The following is a 7,922-nucleotide window of genomic DNA, read 5'->3' on the forward strand; positions in this document are numbered from 1 at the left end:
GAAAACTGAACTGAATCAAACAGAGTACAGTAAAAGTATAACTGACTTTAGGAAGAAAATTATAAAAGGGAACAATATTTGAGGGGAATCACAAGATTTCGGGTGAGAGCCATAGAGAGAGGGAATCACATGCAGGCATCACACTGAATATACAGTTTTACTTGATCCTGCATCCGAGGACCCTGAAATCAAGATCTGAGCAGAAATGGAGTTGGTACTTACCCAAGTGAGCCACCAAGCATCCAATTATTTTTTTAACTCTTATCTCTTTGGTAAAGTTCTCAGTATTGTTTTCTCACCCCTTGAGTATCCTTATGATTGCAAACGTAAATTCTCCATTAAGCTCTGTACTACTGTTTCCATTGTGTATCTGCCCTTGGTCTTATCAATTCTTTCATCTTGGCATTTCTCTAAGTCTCTACTTTCCTCTTTCCATTAGAAAAGTCAGTGATGTGTCCTGTTGTATCCTTCAGACCAGTGGTCTGCAGGGGCTCTCCTTGACTGCTATGGGCAGTGTTTGGTCCCTGGCCTGAATGTGGCCCGTTTGAACTAGATGAGCTCTGTTCTGCTTATGAAAGGAGACCTGACATCAACTCCACCAGGACTGCAGCCCTGCAGAACTCTCTGCTCAGGAGACATGATGTGGGCAGGGGTTGACCTTGCTGAGACTGAGACTGAGGAAAGCCTCACTGAGAAGGGCAGTTCCCTCAGATCACAGGGGGTGGGGACTGGTGCAAGCAAGTCAGATAGCCAGTGTCCTCACTGAGGGGGCTCAATCTTTATGCTATGGGACAGGAGAGGGCTCCCATGTTTTGGAAGCCACATGTCACTGAATGTTTCCTCTCAGGAATGTGCTCCTAGACTACTGAATACTCTCCCCACTTTGAACCCCAGGTGTTCTCCAGATGACTGTTTCCACACTCGGTGCCCCCAGGTTGTTTGCCAGCCTTCTCTCCAGGAGCACCCCAGTGCCCTCCTGGTTCTCTCCCATCCAAAGCTGCTGACCATTAAACCTCCAGACTTTGAGATGTGCTGGTTCCAAGAACTCAAGAAATTCAGCCCTTCTCCCTCTCCAAGCCAATGGCTTTGGGGAAACCTCCTGAGCGGTCCTCTGTCATGACACCTATTGCACAATTGGGGCTCCCTCCCCTCCACAATGCTATACTCCTTTCCTCCGTAAACCGTATCTCCACCCTATCTGCCATCTTCCATGTGTCCTCTTCTCTCCTCTTACTTGGGGAGTTTCTCCTGCCACTCTTCAGCCCAGTATCTGGGGCATTTAGCATGACCTGACAGTTGCCTAGTGATGCTCATGACAGGACACATGAGTCTAGAACCCTCCTACGCAACTGCCATTTCTTCTCCTGGGAATGCTTATTGTTTTAACCCTGTTAAAACTCATATGGATTTTATAAAGCTGGTACACAAACCAACACATAAAAATTAGTTTTGTTTCTACACAACAAATAACAATTCCCATAACGGAGACATCATACATTTACAGCAAACGCCCGCACCCCTCCCCCCCAATAAATGCTTCCAATTTAACATAATGGTAGAGTTCAAACCAGAAACGATGAAAAGTGCAATAGACTGTGCAGGAATCAAAGAATGAATAAGTAGGAAACCTACTGATATTCTTTCACTGGAATAATTGAAACAATAAATCTTGAAGGGATCTACACAAAATGCAATCTCTACAAAAACTCCAATGCCATTTTTGGATGAAGATCCAAATCCATCCTCTTGTTATGTGGATGTCAAGGGATAACCCATACCCAAAATAATCTGGGAAATGAAGACCATATATCCTGATTTAAGGCATACAACCAGGCACAGTTATCAAACTAATGTCCTACAGACATGATGTCAGGAGTAGAATAAGGGAAGAGTCTGGCTGAGCTAGATATGCACGTCTCCAATGTTAATGTGTATGACAATGAACTGAAGATCCTGTTAAAATTCATACTCCAATTTGGATGTTTGGGTAGCATCTGAGTTTCTACTTTTCACAAATGTGCCACCTGATTGACAATGCATGCTCCACTCAAAATTCCAGGACTGAATCACGATAGTTTCAAAGGTTCCTAAAAAGCAGAGCACACAGGTGAGTATGGAGTCCTTCGCTTCCCTCCACTCTTCATTGAAGCCAACCCTACTCCTGCATAACAAACTTAACCCAGTCACTCCTTTCTGCACTTATTTTTCTTTCTTCAATTTTCCATGTCACCATACTCATGGAAACAGCTCCCTCCTTCACAAGAAATGCAGGTGCAATCTGCTTCTGTGTACAACGCTGAATTTTGTAGCTTTGTTCCCACTGAATCCATGGCCTTTATCAATTTCAAGTTTACCCTGAATTTCTACTAATACCCATGGCTTCAGGCTACAGGATCACTTCTTTGAAACTAGGCTTCTTTCCGAAAACTGACTTTGCCTAAAATAAGCAGTTCTACAACCTGGTTGCACTTTCTCGTCTTCCCCGAGGAATACACCTCCAAGGAAAAGCCTTGCTGATGTTCCTCAGTGGTGAGAGGAGGGAGACCACACTCAAGGAAATGGAGTTAAGAAGCTCTCCCAGGAATAACTGTCCTTCCGTGTATGCCCTGGGCTCCTCTTCCTGGGCTGCCTGTGAAGACTAGAGCTCTTCTTGTTTTTCCAGTTCCCTTCTTTGCTCTGCTGGGCACATGTTTCTCTTTCCCTGTCCTTCCCTTCTACACTGAGGAATGTTTATCTCCACTGTGATACAGATCAGTTTGCTTTCCTAGGACTTTATCCTACTGTTACGATTAGCTTCTTTGGAAGAGTAGGCTTAGTTTTCTTTACCTGCAAATTCTTAAGACACTACTTTAATCTACATATGTATATGCTTCTTGACATCCACCTTGATTTCCTTTCTATTATTATATCCTTTACAATGTTCCATTACATTACGTGTACAACATGCGAATTCAACAACTCTATAGGTGCTACTATATTCACCAATACTAGCTAATATCTGGCACCATAAAATGCTATGGGAAAAGCATTCAAGGAGTTCCCTGCATTCTTTTCACCCCCTGGAAGCCTGTACTTCCCATTTCTACTTCCTCATGTTGCCCATCATCCTTCTCCATTCCACACTGGTAACATTCAGGCTATTCATTGTATTTGTGTCTCTTTCAGCTTTTTTCATTCTGTCTTGTCATTTGTGATAATGTGGTTTGACACAGAAGGTGTTATGCAATGTGAACCAAGTGACATACAAATACTATACGTATTCACTTATGTGTACAACCAAAACAACAACTTAAATGAACAAACTAGAGACAGTCCTATGAAGGTCTATTTTGTTTTGAATAAAGTCCACAGATAATCTCAGTAAATATAAATATTCCAAGATGACAAGCATTCTATACTGTAACCTGTTCCAATACGGGCAGAAGACAAGAGGTTCCCAGGTCAAAGTCCAACTGTCATATGGCTCATGACACAGCAAACATCGTAAACATCTTCATCGCACTAATTCCACTGGCCGGCCGCCCACCCCCAACTCAAACAGGGACACACTGCACATGCGGTGGGTTTGTGTTGGAGACTCTGAACATAGGAAACCCCAATATCTTCAAGGAACATCTAGTGTATATGCCCCATCCTTGGCCATGAAAACAAACCATCTGTTTTCCTGTACAATAAACTCATCTGTTCCCAACCCAAGATTAAGATGCTATCACTACGCTACCAAGCATTTTTATACATAAATATGAGTGGAATGACCACTATAACTAAAATGTCCATAAAGGAAACGCTCACACAGATCACGATGTCACCACATGACTTCAAGGAAGAGTGACAATACTGTATAAGGCACATGTGTGATTTGTCTAAGATATCTACTACGGTACAGATACATTTTCCTTCATGATTTTTGCTGCTCACTTGGCACTGCTATACAGTCACATGCAGGGTAGATGCCAAAGTCAATGTACCTGGAAGGTTTGACTTTAAGATCTTCCAGCCATTAGGCATAGGGCCAATGGCAAAGGCCTGGAAGATACCCAAGATGCACACCATACCACCAAAGACACATCCCTGGCCACTCTGTGAACCTAACAATGTAGCATTCATCCAAAGTCAAGGTAGACACCTTTCACCCAAAAGCTGTCAGCATGAGTGGGACTCCATTACAGACAATATCCACTGATTGCGTAATACACAATCTGCTTAAGGGGAACTGTCAGCACCTGTGACTGACCTGGGTGTCCAGCCAATGTTTTGAACTAGAACATTCTATGTCCTTTTTTTTTTTTTTAAAGATTTTATTTATTTATTTGACAGACAGAGATCACAAGTAGGCAGAGAGGCAGGCAGAGAGAGAGGAGGAAGCAGGCTCCCCACTGAGCAGAGAGCCCAATGTGGGGCTTGATCCCAGGACCCTGAGATCATGACCTGAGCCGAAGGCAGTGGCCTAACCTATTGAGCCACCCAGGCCCCCCAGAACATTCTATGTTCTCTGTCTGGGTAGCTATGCACGTTCTAAGTCACTTCCCATGGCTGATGCTAGCTTCCATTCCTGCACCACTAGAAGCCTGAAGAAAGACCCTAGACAACCTCAGAGCCTGTCCTGCCACATGTTCAGCATCACCTCTGACCCTCGCTGATCACGGAGTTGCTAGCATAGGTTTTGGAGGCACTTAGGAGTCTACATATGTCCATGGACAGATGTCTAGCCCTCTGTGCTCAAATAGAATAAATTTATATCCAAAATGATCATGCATGGTTTATACCAGAAGCTTCAGAGGTCCATGGGATACCATTAGAAGGAATGCCAAACAGTTGGCTACATTCAGATGATAGAGAATAAAATCACTCATACTTGCCTTCCTGACATTTCAGAAAGGAATGCACAGATACAAGAGTGAGAAATTCCACAGCATTCCAATAAGAATTGGCATCGGACAGATACTTCCATGTTTCGAATGTACACAGGGTATTTTTTCTTTTTATAAGGTGCACTACTGCCATTCAGAGAGGATTCAGTATGAAACACAACTTATGGTCTACTTTTTAATGATTAAAAAGAAAATCCAAAATACAAATCAAAACCACAGTGACATATCACCTCACACCAGTCAGAATGGCTAAAATCAACAAGTCAGGAAATGACAGATGCTGGCGAGAATGCGGAGAAAGGGGAACCATCCTACACTGTTGGTGGGAATGCAAGCTGGTGCAACCACTCTGGTAAACAGCATGGAGGTTCCTCAAAATGTTAAAAATAGAACTGCCCTATGACCCAGCAATTGCACTACTGGGTATTTACCCTAAAGATACAAACGTAGTTATCCGAAGGGGCACGTGCACCCGAATGTTTATAGCAGCAAAGTCCACAATAGCCAAACTTTCCATAGTTGTCCATCAACAGATGAATGGATAAAGAAGATGTGGTATATATACACAATGGAATACTATGCAGCCATCAAAAGAAGTGAAATCTTGCCATTTGCGACAACATGGATGGACCTAGAGTGTATCATGCTTAGTGAAATAAGTCAAGTGGAGAAAGACAACTATCATATGATCTCCCTGATATGAGGAAGTGGTGATGCACCATGGGTCCTTAAGTGGGTAGGAGAAGAATAAATGAAACAAGATGGGATTGGGAGGGAGACAATTCATAAGTGACTCTTAATCTCACAAAACAAACTGAGGGTTGCTGGGCGGAGGGGGGTGGAGTTATGGACATGGGGGGGTGCTTTGGTGAGTGCTGCGGGGTGTGTGGACCTGGCGATTCATGGACCTGTACCCCTGGGGATAAAAATATATATTTATAAAAAATTAAAAAATTAAAAAAAATCCAAAATATTCACCAGCATCTGACACCATCCTCTACATACTGCAAATAACTTATGTCCCACGGTTACTGAATCTGCTCTTAGTGTATTCAATGCTCTGGATCCAATGGGTTAGGGCTAATACTATTCTCCTTGTACTGAAAGAAATGATTTATTTTTTCATTTATTGACTTTGAAAGAAATGATGTAGATAAAGGAAGGCCTAGTGAGCCTCTCACTATTGGTAGAGTCAGGGTTTGAATCTGGCTGACCTACATAGGAACATGAGGCACATAGGACAAAGCAGAAGGAGGCCCTTCTAGAAGGTGACCCGGGTTGGATTCTTTTTCCTCCTTGACATGCAATGATTCATCCAGCTGTGCTCACACAGAATAGCTTCCATGAACAAACACTTCAAAGTCAACATTCCAGCCCACACCACACATATGTAGCCTGAGTGGTTTCCTGGTTGACTCCTCCATACTATAAACAAAGGTCAGGCATCCAAGGTGCAATACAGGAAAGGACCAACACACAGGAGTCTAGGTTCACACCTGGAGAACCAAGATGACACACCTGAGTATCTCACTACATTACTCAAGGGCTACTACCTTTCCTGAGGAACCCGACTATGAAGGTGTCCCCAGATCTAGGTTCTCAAAGTCTAGTCCCTAGACAGTCAGCTGACACAGGGTAAAAAAGGAAAGGTGGGGGCCTGCAACCCAAAGCTACTGACATGGTAATGTAAGGCTGGGTACAGGGATCCAAATTTACAAGTGTTCTGGGTGATTCTGACCCAGACAAAACTTGACAACCTCTGCAGGAACTAAGTCATAATTATATCCCGAGTTATCCCAACAGAAGTCACTCTCAGTAAACCTCCAAGCTGTGGTCATGTTCATGTTGGGACACACACACATATACACAACATACACAACACACATTTTCTTTATTTATTAATAAATGTGACTCTAACAGAATCTACCTTGGCTTCCTCCTCTTCCATCTCTCTTCTCTCCCCCATCCTTCAGCTTGCTGAGATCACCCCAGATACACTATAGTTCACATTCTAAATGAAAGCAATCCAAATTTAAGTGAATGGGAACAGCGGTTCTGGGGTGGCTCAGTTGGTTAAGTTGCCACTCTTCATTACAGCTCAGTTTATGATGTCAGGGTCCTGGGTTCGATCACGTCATCAGCTCTCCACTCAGCAGCAAGTCTGCTTCAGGATTCTCTCTCTCTGCACCTTTGCTCTACTCACTAGTGTGCTCTAAAATAAATGATGCTTAAGAAAAAAAAAAAGTGGGGCTGCTAGGTGCTTAGTGGGTTGAACTTTCAACTCTTCATTTCAGATAAGGTCATGATCACAGTCTCAGTGTCCTGAGATCGAGCCCTGTGTCAGGCTTCATGCTCACTAGGGAGTCACTCTGAGATTCCATCTCCCTCTCCCTCTGCCCCTCCCCTGCCTCTCACCTAAGCTATCTGTAAAATAAATGAATATATCTTTTCTTTGTTTTAAACTGATCTGGAACTTATGTAAATACTTTTTTAAGTTAAGAAATGCATGACAGACATTAACACATGTTATGGATTATATGGTGCTGAATATAGCATTCTCATGATAAATCTGTTTTTGACTATTTTTATTGGAAGATCAGAAACAACTGCAGGCTTAAGCAGCTCTTTATCAGGATGCCAATGCATGCAGCAGAAAATCGGCATGCACTTAGATTAAGGACACTCTCTAATTTAGGGCTTCTTTGAAACAGCTAGTTAGCTTCAGGGCAAAATGTCATCACCTTTGTGCCAGACACTGTGAAAGAATTCAAATAAGAGACACTCACAAACATCTTCCACGTCCACCTCTGCTACAGTTGTGTGTTTCAACATAGACCGGCCCTTGTGACAGTTCTGGTCAATGGCATAGAGTGGTGCCTTGGGGAGGATGGTTTCCCTGAATGGGAGCAGAAATGGTTCAAATCAAATCCCCTATGTCCTGTCAGGTTTACACTGTGTTCCTTGCTGCAAGAAACATGACTGCTCTCTGGTGCTGGGCAGTTATCTTGGGGCCAAGAAAATTCAAGTATAAGCACTATGGCCGAGGGTGGA

The sequence above is a fragment of the Mustela putorius genome, unplaced genomic scaffold (assembly GCF_011764305.1).
Source record: "Mustela putorius furo isolate JIRA1106 unplaced genomic scaffold, ASM1176430v1.1 tig00000196_pilon_pilon_pilon, whole genome shotgun sequence".
NCBI classification, from domain to species: Eukaryota; Metazoa; Chordata; class Mammalia; order Carnivora; family Mustelidae; genus Mustela; species Mustela putorius.